The 15,660-nt window shown below is 42.2% G+C and overlaps 1 protein-coding gene across 1 annotated transcript in view; it reads left to right on the plus strand.

Moving 5' to 3' along the window:
- SEMA3G (semaphorin 3G) overlaps positions 1-15,660 on the plus strand; it is a 137,124-nt gene that overhangs the window by 63,277 nt on the left and 58,187 nt on the right. The gene's annotated exons all lie outside the window — the stretch shown is intronic.

The following is a 15,660-nucleotide window of genomic DNA, read 5'->3' on the forward strand; positions in this document are numbered from 1 at the left end:
CATGGGAATGTGAGTAGTTTGAGGGACGGTTTAATGCTTTGTTCCCACAGGTTAGAATTTGGAAGTATTCCCATTGATAAGTGCACATGAATATGTTTTTTGGATGAGTCATCCATACAGCTTGTAAGTTGTTTTTGAATGTTTTTTTCAGAAAGGCAACTAAATAAATTTACAAAGAAATAAACCTGCTCCAATAATAATAATAATAATAATATTTAATTTGTTTGTCGCCTATCTGGCAATTAGCCACTCTAGGCGACGTACATTAAAATGAGATAAAATACAACAATACAACAATATCAAATACAACAATACAACGATATCAAATGCAGTCATATTAATAACAGTAGATAAAGATACTGGACAGTCATCAATACATATGAAAGCACTTATATTAGCAGCATATGATAGATGGTAAAATCATAAAGATTTACCCTTCCCAAGGACCTCAAAGGCCTGTTGGAAAAGCCACGTCTTCAGGGCCTTGCGGAATACCTCTAGGGAAGGAGCATGTCGAAGGTCACATGGGAGGGAGTTCCAAAGAGTGGGGGCCACCACAGAAAAGGCTCTCTCCCTAGTACCCACCAACCTAGCTGTTTTGGTTGGCGGGATTGCGAGAAGGCCTTGAGTGGCTGATCTGGTTGGGCGGCATAATTGGTGGCGGTGGAGGCGCTTTTTCAGGTAAGCTGGGCCGAAACTGTATAGGGTTTTAAAGGTTAATACCAACACCTTGAATCGGGCCCGGAAAACAACCGGCAGCCAGTGTAGATCAAATAATACTGGCGTAATGTGGTCTCGGTGGCGGCTGTTGGTAAGTAAGCGCGCCGCTGCATTCTGTACAAGTTGTAATTTCCGGGTCGTTTTCAAGGGTAACCCCACGTAGAGCGCATTACAGTAGTCCAATCGAGAGGTGACCAGGGCATGCACCACGAGTGGGAGCTGTTGAACAGGGAGGTAGGGTTGCAGCCTACGTATAAGGTGTAATTGATACCAAGCTGCCTGGCTCACAGCCGAAATCTGAGCCTCCATGGACAGCCTGGAATCAAGAACAACCCCGAGGCTGCGGACCTGGTTCTGTAGGGGCAATTTCACTCCATCAAACACCAGGTCAACATCTCCTAACCCTCCCTTGTCTCCCACAAGTAGTACCTCGGTCTTATCAGGGTTCAGCTTCAGCCTGTTCCTGCCCATCCATCCACTCACGGATTCCAGGCACGTGGACATGGTCTCCACAGCCCTCTCCGGTGAAGATTTAAATGAGAGATAGAGCTGAGTGTCATCCGCATATTGGTGACTCTGCAGCCCAGATCTCCTGATGATCTCTCCCAGCGGCTTTACATAGATGTTAAATAGCATGGGTGAGAGGATAGAGCCCTGTGGCACACCGCAGTTGAGAGGCCAAGGGTCTGAAACCTCATCACCCAATGCTACCTGTTGGCGCCTATCAGAGAGAAAGGAGTGGAACCACTGTAAAACTGTGCCTCCCAATCCCATACTCTCCAGGCGATCTAACAGGATACCGTGGTCTATGGTATCAAAAGCCGCTGAGAGATCCAGGAGGACAAGGAAGGTGAATTCTCCCCTATCCAATGCCCTCCTCATATCGACCAGAGCGACCAAGGCTGTTTCAGTTCCATGTTCAGTCCTGAAACCCGATTGGTATGGATCTAGATAATCCGTTTCATCCAAGTGTGTCTGCAACTGATTTGCCACCACTCTCTCAATGACCTTGCCCAAGAATGGTAAGTTCGAGATTGGGCGAAAGTTGGTTAGAATCTGGGGATCCAAGGAGGACTTCTTTAAGATGGGTTTAATAATAGCCTCCTTGAGGGCTAGTGGCATAACACCCTATTGGAGGGATGCATTAACCATTGCCTTGATCCCCTCACCCAATCTCTCTTTGCAGCTCATAAGGAGCCACGATGGGCAAGGGTCATTTAGACAAGTGGTGGGCCTTACAGATGAGAGCACCTTGTCCACATCCTCAGAAGGAAGAGGCCGAAATCGATCCCATTTGACCGGTTTGCAACTGGTCAACTCTAGCTCACTCACTGTGTCCACGGCGCACGGAATTGAGCTCCTCAGGTGCTCGATTTTGTCAGCAAAGTGCTTTGCCAATTTGTCACAGGAGGCCTTAGACTGTTCCAAGGGTTCCTGAGCAACTGGACCGACCAGGCTTCGGACCACTTGGAACAACCTCCTGGGACAGCACTCCGCTGATGCAATGGAGGCGGCAAAGAATTCCCTCTTTGCTGCCCTTACCGCCACTTGGTAGGCAGCTATTGCTGCTCTAACCTGTGTCCAAGCATCTTCAGAGTGAGACTTCCGCCACCGACGCTCAAGTCGTCTCACCTCCTGTCTCAAAGTACGCAACCATGGTGTGTACCATGGTGATACTTGAGTTCTGTTCGGGGGAGAGGACGTTTCGGAGCCACTTGGTCTAACGCCCCGGCGATCCTCTCGTTCCACTCCATCACCAGGGCTTCAACCGGGCGACCTTCCGCAGGTTCCAATTCCCCAAGCGCCGTCAGGAAATCATCTGGATCCATCAGGCGCCTGGGACGGACCATTCTAATAGGACCTTTTCCCCTGCGGAGGGCGTGCGGCATCGAGAGATCCATCTTTACCAGATAGTGGTCTGACCATGACACAGGGGTAAAAGAATTGGCCCCTAACTTCAGCACACTACCCTCCCCCCCAGGACAAATACAAGGTCAAGAGTATGACCGGCTACATGGGTGGGCTCAGTATTACTAAGGCGCAGTTCCCAGGAAGCCATGGTTTCCAGGAAATCCCGAGGAGCTCCGGTGAGAGTGGTCTCAGCGTGTATGTTAAAATCACCCAGGACTAACAGCTCCGGGGACAACACTCGCACGTCTGAGATCACCTCAAGCACCTCGGCCAGGGAGTCTGCCGTGCAGCGGGGCGGGCGGTACACGAGCAGAATCCCTAAACTGCCCTTCGAGCCCAGCCTCCAGTACATACAATCAACAAAGCTAGTCCCACGAAGGGGAGGTCTGGCAAAGAGCAGCGACTCTCGGTAAATAACTGCCACTCCTCCTCCCCGCCTTCCGACCCTCGGCTGCTGTGCGTAACGGAAACCCGGTGGGCACATAGCCTCAAGAATAGGAGCTGAGGCTGCATCCAACCAGGTCTCCGTAATACATGCCAGGTCTGCACATTCATCCAGGATCAGATCATGGATGGTAGATGTTTTTTGTGCTACAGACCTGGCATTACACATCAGCAGCCGAAGGTCAGTAGGAATCCTGCGTCCCCCAGCTTCCTTCTGGTTCTGGACAGACCTGGAACAAGGGATGGGTATTATGTATCTATCCCTTGTTTCTCTGCGTTGACATGGTCTGCCCCCAGCACCCTTCCAGCGCCTGCCGCCCAATCTCGTTATACTTTGGCCCCCAACCCTTCCCTCCTCTTCCCTCCCTGATTTACACATGCCCCTATCTCCTCCACCAGTCAACAGGCCCAGATGATAAAGGTCAAGAATGTTGTAAAAAATATAAGAGATGGGTAAATCAGGTCCAGTATACAACCCTAGGGTTAGTCAGTTCTTCCAATCATAAGACTGCATATGCATAATTCATTCAAGACATTCATACCACAATTTAATCAATCACACAACATTCATACCACATTAGTCCACACACAGTACAATATAAAATAGTATTAGTCCGGAGACCTGCCTCCGTCCCTAAAGCAGCTGTAGTTTAATTAAATTAAATTAAATTAAATTAAACTAAATCAAAATAAAATCACCCCATTCACATTCATTCATCCATACACACCACCGCCGCCGTCCAAGACTCTTTGTTACATTATTTTGTGAATTGGGATCCTCTTTTTGTGTGAAACTGCATTTGTAATCTCAGAATAGTTGCACAGACATCTCCCCCCTGCCTCAAACTGGTAACATATATCAGGGATTCTCAGATAGTGGTCCCTGGACCAGCAGTGGTCCACCTTCTTTGTTCAAGTGGTTCACACATTAAATATTCATATTGATTTTTATTGTCTTTTTATTGCTTCTTTTCTTTCTTATATTGTATGTTATTGTATTACAAATTGCATTCTATGGAATGCAAATTGTAATACAATAAAATATAAGAAATAAAAGAAGCAGTTAAAATACAATTAACAACCTTCTAGTACAGCACAGTACAATTGCTACCCCAGGCAGAAAAATCATCAGTAATATTCAAGTGGTCTGTGGGGAAAAAAGTTTGGGAACCACTGACATGTAAACAGTGCCTTGCAAAAGTAATCAGACCCTTGACCAATGCTCTCATATTACTGAACTACAAATAGTCCATTGCAATTTTGTTCTGAATGACATCTTAAGCTAAAAATTTGAAACTGAGGTTATCATACTTTGGATTCTAGTGATAGTCCTGGTTTAATTTGTTCTAACACCCAATTATTTGTCTTTTTCGCGCATACCATGCACTGTGAAAAAGACAAATAATTGGGTGTTAGAACAAGTTAAACCAGAACTATCACTAGAAGCTAAAATGATGAAACTGAAGTTACCATACTTTGGACACATAATGAGAAGACATGATTCATTAGAAAAGACCATAATGCTGGGAAAAACAGAAGGGAGTAGAAAAAGAGGAAGGCCAAACAAGAGATGGATTGAATCCATAAAGGAAGCCACAGACCTGAATTTACAAGATCTGAACAGGGTGGTTCATGACAGATGCTGTTGGAGGTCACTGATTCATAGGGTCGCCATAAGTCGTAGTCAGCTTGGAGGCACATAACAACAATGACATTTTATTTTGAAATACTGGAACTCAAAATCAATTATTGTAAGGTGACATTTGTTTTATGTTGGGAAGTGTTTGTAAGAAACAAAAAACTGAAACATGTTGCTTGCATAAGTATTCACCCCCACACTTTAATACTTGGTAGAGCCACCTTTTGCTACAATAACAGCTTTAAGTCTTTTGGGGTAGGTATGTACCAGTTTTGCAAACAGTGTCGGAGGGGAGGGGCATTTTGGCCCATTCTTCTTGGCAGATTCACTCCAGGTAGTTCAGGTTGGCTGGACGTCTCTTGTGGACCGCAATTTTCAAAGAGCGCCACAGATTCTCAATGGGATTGAGATCAGGATTTGACTGGGCCACTGTAGGACATTCACCTTTTCGTTCTTGAGCCACTCCAGTGTTGCTTTGGCCTGTGCTTGGGATCATTGTCCTGCTGAAAAGTGAACTTCCTCCCAAGCTTCATTTTTTTAGTGGACTGAAGCAGGCTCTCTTGCAGTATTTCCCTGTATTTTGCTCCATCCATTCTTCCTTCAGTTTTCACAAGATGCCCAGTCCCTGCTGATAGGAAGCATCCCTGCAGCATTATGCTGCCACCACCATACTTCACGGTAGGGATGGTGTGTCTTGAGGCATGGGCAATGTTAGGTTTGCGCCACACATAGCGCTTTGAGTTTTGGCCAAAAAGCTCTATCTTGATCTCATCTGACCACAAAACCATTTCCCACATCGCAGCAGGGGCACTTTCATGCTTTCTAGCAAACTCCAGACATGCTTTCAGATGGTACTTTTTGAGTAACGGCATCTTTCTTGCCACCCTCCCAAACAGGCCAGTTATACAGAGCTCTCGATATAGTAGACTGGTGAACCATTACTCCACTCCCAGCCACTGCACTCTGTAGCTCCTTCAAAGTGATTGTTAGCCTCTCTGTGGCTTCTCTCACAAGAAATCTTCTCCTTGTTCAAGCTCTGAGTTTTGAGGGAGGGTTTTTTCTTGGCAGTGCCTGGGTGGTGTGATGCAGCTTTCACTTCCTGATTATTGATCCAACTGCGCTCACTGGGATATCCAAACACTGGGATATTATTTTGTACCCTTTTCTGAATCTGTACATTTGTATTACATTATCTCTCACTTCTGTAGAATGCTCTTTGGTCTTCATTTTCCTTCAGATCCACAGCCTGACCAATGATCCTTCAACAGTGGGGTTTTTATCTTGTGACAGCAACTTTAATGGTTTACAGGTGGAGGCCAGCCCAGTGGTAAGGTAATTGTGTTGTCGACAGGGCAATTTCTTTCATCTGTGTAAACTGGGAGCTTCCACAGCACAAGAGTTGAATACTTATGCAAGCAACATTTCAGTTTGTTATGTTTCTTACAAACCTTTTCCAAGATAAAACCAATGTCACTTTACAATAATTGATTTTGAGTTTCAGTGTTTCAAAATAAAATATCATACAGAACAAAATTGCAATGTACCATTTGTAATTCAGTAATATGAGAGGGGTCTGAGTACTTTTGCAAGGCACTGTAGATCCCTACTTCCACTTCCATATATAAAGCCAAAAGAGAAAAAAAAAGAACAGTCTTTACAATGATAGAATTTAAATGTACTGTATGGTCCAGTCTCCTCTAGCTATAGACAGGTTCAGATATCTGCCCACTATTAGATGTATCAGTTAGCTTACCTTTTAGATATAATTGTTTTTGCAGGCATGGGCAAGTGGAGGATTTCCTGGGCAAAGAAGAAATTTACAAGCAGAGGGAATTTCTTACAGTATCAGATATGGCAAGATGAGTAGCAGATATCAGTGGAGTCATCTGAGATACACCAAAGGTTTCACACACCTATCAAAGGTGCAAGTGGCTTATAACCTTTTAAACTTCCCACAATTGGTGACTTACTGCAACATACTCTTGCTTCTTTTAAAAACAGAAGAAAGAAAATGTCCAACTGCTGATATCATCTTTACTAGAATTATGGGTTAACAGGCTGCCAGAATCCCCTGAGGGTAAGGAAAGTTCATACAGATGAACTTGAGTAAAAATAACTAATGTGGACTTGGGCTGAATTTGTTTCCTCCTCAAGAGGCACAACAAGGAAGATATAATTACATATGGAGAGCCGTGCAGAATCAGACCAAAGGTTCACCTGGTCTAGCATCCTGCCACACACAGTGACCATCAGCCACGTGCTTTTGGGAAAACCCACAAGCAGGGCTTGGAGGCAAATAGCCCTCTTCCCCTGTTGTTCCTAGCAATTGGTATTGAGTAGCATTCTGCCATGAACATAGAGGTTCCGTATCGCTTTCATGGCTAGTAGCCATTGGGATATCTACTCTCTTTGAATTTGTCTATAAGAAATGCATAAACAGAGACTTTTTGAGTCCACATACCTCACTGAAGTCTGCAGATGTCTTCCTATTGGTTGGAGCTGTGGGGGGAGGGTAGAGGTAATTAATATCTCCTCATTATGTGACCATTTAGTTCCATCTCTACTGAAAGAGCCTGTGGTAAAGCCCTTGGGTTTTTTTTAAAAAAATTATTGGATGCACTGATATCAATTTTAAGCATTGGTCAGTATCAAATATTCATTGTGGGGGCTGGGGCAGGAGGTACTAGAGATGGAAGGAACTGTCCATTTTGGTTCTCTCAGTTTCTCATTTTTCCAATCTTAAATTCAGTTCTCCATGTTTCTGCAGCAATTTGCATTTTTAAATATCCTTATGAAAATTCATCAGCATTTTAGTGCAAAATTCTCTTAATAATCACATTTTTGTATGCAGTTTTGACTGTATATGTTTCTGCAAGCAATTTTCCCTAATATTATTTATTTATTTATTTATTGTATTTGTATACCGCTCCATAGCCGAAGCTCTCTGGGTGGTTTACAATAATTAAAAACATTAAAAAGAAATATACAAATTTAAAAACACATTTTTAAAAAGCAATTTAAAAACACATGCTAAAATGCCTGGGAGAAGAGGAAAGTCTTGACCTGGTGCCGAAAAGATAACAGTGTTGGCGACAGGCACACCTCATCAGAGAGATCATTCCATAATTTGGGGACCACCACTGAGAAGGCCCTCTCCCTTGTTGCCATCCTCTGAGCTTCCCTCGGAGTAGGCACCCGGAGGAGGGTCTTGGATGTTTCGCATAGTGTACGGGTGGGTTCGTGTTGGGAGAGGTGTTGCATCAGGTATTGTGGTCCCAAGCCATGTAAGGTTTTATAGGTTAAAACCAGCACCTTATTATTTTTGTATTTATTATTTAATTTGTATCCTGCCCTTCCTCCCAGTAGGAGCCCAGGGCGGCAAACAAAGCGCTAAAAACACTTTAAAACATCATAAAAACAGATCTTAAAATACATTAAAACAAAACAGAATTAAAAAACATTTAAAAAAATAACTTTAAAAAGAGTTAAAAACATTATTAAAAAGCATATTAAGCAATTCTAACACAGACACAGACTGGGATAGGTCTCAACTTAAAAGGCTTGTTGAAAGAGGTAAGTCTTCAAAAGGTGTCAAAAAGATACCAGAGATGGCGCCTGCCTTAATATTCAAAGGGAGGGAATTCCGCAGGGTAGGTGCTGCCACACTAAAGGTCCATTTCCTATATTGTGCAGAACTGACCTCCTGATAAGATGGTATCTGCAGGAGGCCCTCACCTGCAGAGCGCATTGATAGACTGGGTATGTAAGGGGTAAGACGGTCTTTCAGTTATCCTGGTCCCGAGCTGTATAGGGCTTTGTACACCAAAACTAGAACCTTGAACTCGGCCCTTGAATCGAGCTCGGAAACATACAGGCAGCCAATGCAAGCGGGCCAGAATCGGTTTTATATGTTCGAACCATCTGGTCCCTGTTACCAATCTGGCCGCTGCATTTTGCACAAGCTGCAGTTTCTGAACCATCTTCATAGGCAGCCCCATGTAGAGCACATTGCAGTAATATAATGCATAGGGGAAGGGCCGTAGCTCAATGGTAGAGCATCTGCTGTGCATGCAGAAGATCCCAGGTTCAATCCCCAGCAGGCTGGGGAAAGACTCACTCCCTGAAACCCCGGAGAGCCGCTGCCAGTCATTGTAGACAATCCTGAGCTAGACAGACCATTGGCCTCACTCAGTATGAGACAGCTTCCTATGTTCATTTGGATGTTATTTTCACAAATGTATTCATTTTTATGCACACTTTTCTCTAATATAACAATTTCTGTCAACATTGTTTAGAGAACTGCACCGCAACATTCAGATAAGTGCAAATTTCAAAGGATGGGTGTGTTTTGGTTCTCATATTGTTTCATAAAGTGCAAATTTGATAGACTGACCTTTAAATGCAAACTGAATTGAACTTTTCCCCATCCCTAGTAGTGGCCTTACAACTCTAGGGGTTCCTGGATGACACTGCCTATCTGTTTTTTGACCTGATTTTGGTACAGAAATGGCTTTGGTTTTTCTGATGGATGGTCTATGCTGAGCTTTAGGTGTGGATAGGTGCATTCCTGTTGATTCTGCTGAGCTCTCAGGGCTTTCAGTACAGTGTCAACCACGATCATTCTGAGCTGCCAGAAGGGTGGGAGTATTTGGAGGCTCATATGTATTGGGCAGGGTTTGTATGCGTGTAGTCTTTTTGTAATGGTGGTTATGATTTTTTTGTCATAAGCTGGTATTGGGAACGTCTCATCACCTTGCCCTTGGCTTATGGGGTTTCACAAAAGTATATCTTGTTTGCCCATGTTGTTTAACAACTGCATGAAACCTTTTGGGAGAGGTTATCTGGAGTTTCAGAGTGCAGTGTTAGCATGCTGATGAAACCCTACTCTATCTCTCCTTTTCATCTGATTCCAGACAAGCCATGCATATCCTGAATCAGTGTCTGAGATAAGTGAAGGACAGGTCATGGGCTAACAAACTGAAGCTTAATCCAGGCAAGTTGGAAGTACTCATGGTACATGGGGAGGGATGAGCCAGGAAGAGGTTTTAAGCATATTTTGGGCAGGGCTAAAGGAGCAGGTACATAGTTTGAGTTTGCTCCTGGATAGACAGGTGGCATCTGTGGCCAGGAATGTTTTTGCCCAGTTTCAGCAGGTGTACCAGTTGTGGCCTTCCCCAGGGAAGGCTGATCTTGCCACAGTTACAAGTGTTCTGATTACCTCTAGGCCACATTCACACCATACATTTATTCCACTTTAAACAGTCATGGCTTCTTCTATAGTATCGTGGGAAGTGTGGTTTGTGAAGGGTGCTGAGAGTTGTTGAAAGGCCCCTGTTCTCTTCACAGACTGCAGTTCTCAGAGTTCTCTGGGAAAAGGGATTGATTGTTAAACCACTCTGAGAATTGTAACTGTGTGAGGAGAATAGCAGTCTCCTAACAACTCTTAGCACCCTTCATCAGGTACACTTTCCAAGATTTTTTTTTGGGGGGGGGGGACGCCATGACTGTTTAAAGTACAATAGTAGTGGAATAAATGTTTGGTGTGAATGTGGCCCTAGTATAGACTATTGGGATGTGCTCTCTCTGAAGCTGCCTCTGAAAAGTGTTTAAAATTCATGCAAAATGCAGCAGTGAGACTACATATAGGAGACAATTATTTGATTGCATTACACCATAATTATATCAACTGGACTAGCTTCTAGATTAGGAATTTGATGTTCTTGTTCTTGCCTTTTAAAGTTTTAATAGTCTTTCAGTCAGCTAAATCCTAAACTATCACTTCTTGCGTGAAGCTGCCCACATACTACAGTTACCAGGAAAGAACATATCCTTCTGCCCTGCGAAAGGCAGAGGATGTGGAGGCAACACCAGGCTTTCTATTTAGCAGAGTCTAGATGTTGGAATACATTGCCCTGGGAGGTTCAGCTCTCCACCTAACTGGACACATTGAGACGGCAGGTTAAAACAACCTTATTTGAAAGTGCATGTTGTGAAAGTTTTTAAAAATGAAAGAAAGCGTATTTTGTGGTACTCTTAATTTTTCTTGATTTTTCTTGACTTTTATTTTTTGCTGCTGGATTGTATTTGTTTTGTTTTAAGGTATTTTGACTGTAAACCACCCTGAGTACCTTATTTGGATAAACACGGGATATAAATGTTTGTTTATAATAAACAAACTTGATATAATTTATATTTCTTTTCTTATAGTTGCAATGCTTTCCATTCCTTACACCAGGGGTAGTGAACCTTTGGTTCTTCAGAAGTTATTGGACTGCAATTCCATCAGCCACAGCCAACATGGGCAGTGGTCAGGGATGATGGAAGTTGTAGTCCAGCAATATCTGGAGGGCCACAGTTTCCTCACCCTTGCCTTACATTCATTCTCATCACTGTTTTGTGAGAGTTACTGGGAGGAAACTGAAGCTGAAACATAGTGGCTTGCCCAAAACAATCCACTGAGCCACTTTTGGCTAGGCTAGGATTTGGCACCCAGGTATCTCAGTCTGACTAGGCAGCCTCTTGTGCTGACAAAACAAAGGAAAATATTATTAATGGAAGCTTTTCCTGCAGAGTTCATTGCGCATTTTGCTTCCTATCTGTGTAGTGCTTATTCTTTAAATATCATTTCACTTCACAGTCATGCAAGTAGTTACTTAAAAAACATAATCTGAGACAGTGGGGAAATTAAGGGGCCTAAGAGGGGACCTGAACCCCTTGCTGACAGTCCATCCTAAAGTAATTGCTCCCAAGAGTGGCCATCACTCACTTTAGCCTCCACATGTTTATTTTGCAGTCTGTCACCAATGGCTGCAGTCTTTGGGGTAGCCTTTTAAAATTCCTCCTCCTTGCTATTTTAGGGGGCAGCCTTTGCAGAAACAAAACAGGGAATCCATGAAACTAACCATTTAGCCACATGGAAGGGCAGTACAGTATTCCTGCTCTCAACATGGTAAGTGGAAACTTGACCAATGCCAAAATGCAGGAAACAGCAATGGGAGTAGTACTTAATTATATTGGCTTTGGGAGAATATGTTCACCACTAGGGGTCCAATATCTTATGGTGTTAAAATGCCTTTGTTTTCGGTCATCCTACCTGTTTGTTACAATGAATTTTTTTTCATTCATCCTCATCACTGCTCTGTGAGGATTACTAGGAGGAAACTGAGGCAGAAAGACAGTGTCTTTTCCAAAGCAAGAGAACAATGTGATGGCGCTGTGCTTTAAGTTGGATTCTTACGTTGAGCAGGGGATTGGACTCGATGGCATAGCCCCTTCCAGCTCTATGATTCTATTTCCTGATGTATAGATGCCTGAAAAACACAACAAGAAATAAACAATGTGTGGCTATTACAGAGTAGTGTGGAAGTGCCCTGTGTGTGTGAATACAAAGTTTATTTCTTATTGCTGTCTGTGTTTCTTAAAGTGAGAAGTCTGCATGAAGTCATGGGAGGAAGGCAGGGTAGGAGGGAGATTCTACCCTTGCAGGAAAAAGTGTCAGGGGTTGCATTTGGACTCTGTGCAAAACTAGTGAGGAGATGGTTGCTCATGTATGCGTCCTTCATGTTGCCAGTGCTTAGAGGACAGTGCAATCACTGAAGGCGGGTGGCTGGACAGAGAGAGGTTATTCTGAGCCCCAATCCCCCTATGATTGATTTATTGTGAATATTTTACCACCACCACATGTCATTTCTTTAGGCTCCCCACATCCTTTCATAAAGTTGTCACTTTCTGCATCTCCTCTTTTCTTTGTAGGTTCATGTCACAATTAGGTGCCTCAGAACTTTGGTTGCTTTGGGCTTCTGTTGGGAGGAAGGGCGGGATATAAATTAAATAATAAATAAATAAGATGACCTATCTATTGAGCATTCATTGTCACCCTTGGCTCCTTTGGGAGGAAGGGTGGGATATACCTTTAAATAAAAAAAATAGTTTGCAGAAAGTTTAGACAATGTTGGCTGTTTATTGAGTATTCACTCTGATTTGTTTGTGGGGAGGTTAGAGGGCATTGCGTCAAGGAAGTGACATCCCACATTTTCCAGTGTATTTTCCCATCACTTTCATTATTGCAAAAAGTTCAATTTGGGGTTGGGGGATTGTTGTGTAAGAGCTTTAAATCAAATTTGTGCAACTTGAATTTGCCAGTATGTGATTGAATCCCACCCAAAAATAGTGACAGTCTGGAAGCATCCTCTGGTGATCCGTTAGGTGACTATACTTCAGCCTTCTCAGATCCAGGACCCACCTTTAATCCAAACATGTACTTGAGGACCCATTTCTAATTTTTTAAACCATATATTTGTATTGTTGTGGTATTGCTGTTGCGACCCTCCTTAGACCACTCTGTGACCTGGTAGTGGGTCCCAACCCACCAGCTGAAGACCAGTGAGCTAGGTTTATTTATTTATTTTATTTTATTTAATTTATATACCGCCCTAAGCCAAAAAGGCTCTCTGGGCGGTGTACATAGATTATATAGGTTATATGTAGTATGCTGCAACTGCCTGTTCCTTGTGGTTATTCATTTCATTTTTTTATTGCTACTGTGAGCTAGTATGTGACACCCAGATATTATGCCCTCATTTATAACCATTGGCTGTCTCTTCTCCTTTGTTCCTCCGGTGGACAATGAGAGGATAGAGTGAATGCTAGTTACTACACATGGCTATATCCATTTAACATACATTTTGGCTAATAAGGAGACGAGAAGATGGAAATAGGGATATAGCAGTCAGAATATTTCTTATTTTCAGGTGCTGCTGTTGTCCCCCCGCCCCATTTAATGTTGGCATCCTCTTGCCTGAGAAAAACCAGTTGCTGCTGAAGTATGTTTGTAAGACTAGGCGTGTCAGAAGGCTTCTCTAAACTCCATAATTCAGTTAAATGGAAACAGAGATTAATCATGGTTGACAGAATTAAATAGACTCATTAGAACTCCTCATGTCACTAGAAAAACAGCAATAGTAAATGCTAAAGAAATGGAAACAAATGTTTCAGAGCCAACTTTCTTATTATTAAGGGAGAAGAAATGGGAGTATGAAATCAATTACAGTATCAGCAATGAACTCTGGTTGTTTATCTGGACTAAGAACCTAGGTAATTTGATGCTAAACTCCTCTGTTTTGGTTTAACTTAACACAGCAATAAGTATATTTGGAACGTTGGTTTTTGTGTTGCTGTTATATCTGTTTTTTCTCTATTATTGTATTATTTCTCTTGAAATGGTTTTTGCCATTGTTTGACTTGCTGTAAGCTATTTCATATGCAGTGTGTTTTTGTTTTCCTTTTTGTACATCGCTTTGAGTCCTATTTTTGGAAAAAAGCGACTAACAAATGCTATTAATAATAACAACAACTTCATTGGAATATTGGCCTAGTATTTTCAGCCTTGAGCTTCAAAAAATGGAGGTCTCTTTTAAACTCACTTTTTAAAATATAAGTTATGAAATTTTACAACGTGGGGACACTTAACCTGTTCCATTTCCAGTATTTTCCATGTTTTCCCCAATATGTTAGAAAAGATGGCAATCCAAGGAAGAAGTTAACATGTGATAAATTAAGTTCTTAATCTTATTCTTGTACAAAAAGGACACTGGTTACATGTTTACTGTATTTACTGTAATGCAGAGCTTGGAAGTAACTAGTTACAAGTAACGAATTACTTGTAATTTATTACTTTTTTGAGTAACGAGTGGGTAACTTCATTACATTTTGCTGGTAATAGAACGAGGAGTAACTTCATTACTTTTGAGGAGTAATTGTAATGTTTCCAGCATTACTTTTATGTATTACTTTGGGGGAGGATCAGGGGAAGTCTTCTGCTCCTCTGATTTGTGGATAAAAACCATGTGCTTCAAATTGGACTTCTGTGCAGCATTGTTCTTCCTTCATGCTGTATGGGTGCTTAGGAGGCGACGAGGGAGGAGGTGGAGAGCGAGACGGGGTGGAGAAAACAATTGTTTAAAAATTGACAGGCATGGAAGGAGAAAAGAGCTGGAGGCAATATATATATACAAAAAATGTGTGTTGGGGTATCATCATTGCTGGGGGTGGGGTGAGGGGATGTGAGATTCTGTTATGCCATTCTGTTAATCTTATGGATAAAATTTTTTATTCTACTACCCTCTGTGTTTGTGTGTGCATATTTTTAATGTTGTTTTAGGCTACTTAGATATGCAGCAGCCAAGGCCAGCACCTTGCAGGCAATTTTTTTTTTAAAAAAGTAACTAAAATGTAATTGTAGCAATTAGTTTTGAGTAAAAGTAAAGTATGTAATCAGTTACTTTCAGAGCAATTGTAATTGTAACAGTAATTACTACTTTTTTGGGGCTGCGTAATTGTAATTTATTACTTTTTAAAAGTAATCTTCCAAGCTCTGCTGTAATGTTAGATCTGGAAACTTTTGATAAATCATAATTTATAAAATGTTGGAAAATAAATTCTTGACATGGCAAAATTTCACAATGTGTGGCAGAGTTCCTGTGAGCTATCAAGATTTCCTGATTAAAAGTACTTGTGACTATAAAGTAAAGATAATTCTTTACTGATTGATCCATTGTCTTATGGCATGGTATCTGAACACAAAAATCAAAGCCAGAAATATTGAATTGATTGTTATTTTGTAAAGCACTCCAATTATTCAAATTACTCATCTTTAGAAAATGAACAAGAGGAATACAACAGAAACAATCACCTGGGGCAGGGGAGGAATTGGCTTCTTTTATTACATTTTGGAATGGGAAATACTTTCCATTTTAAAAGTTTGGGTGATATTTTGCACTAAAATCATGAGAGTTCCCATATGTAAATTACTGTTTCTGAATTCCAGTCCCTGGGCTGCACAGCAGGGCCGGTGGTTGGCATGGCTGGGCCCTTGGGCACCAGCCTGCCCTGGGCCTGTGGCGCTGTAGCTGAGCACCCCTCCATACAGGCAGCATGGGTCTAATAAG

The sequence above is a fragment of the Rhineura floridana genome, chromosome 3, assembly GCF_030035675.1.
Source record: "Rhineura floridana isolate rRhiFlo1 chromosome 3, rRhiFlo1.hap2, whole genome shotgun sequence".
Classification (NCBI taxonomy): domain Eukaryota; kingdom Metazoa; phylum Chordata; class Lepidosauria; order Squamata; family Rhineuridae; genus Rhineura; species Rhineura floridana.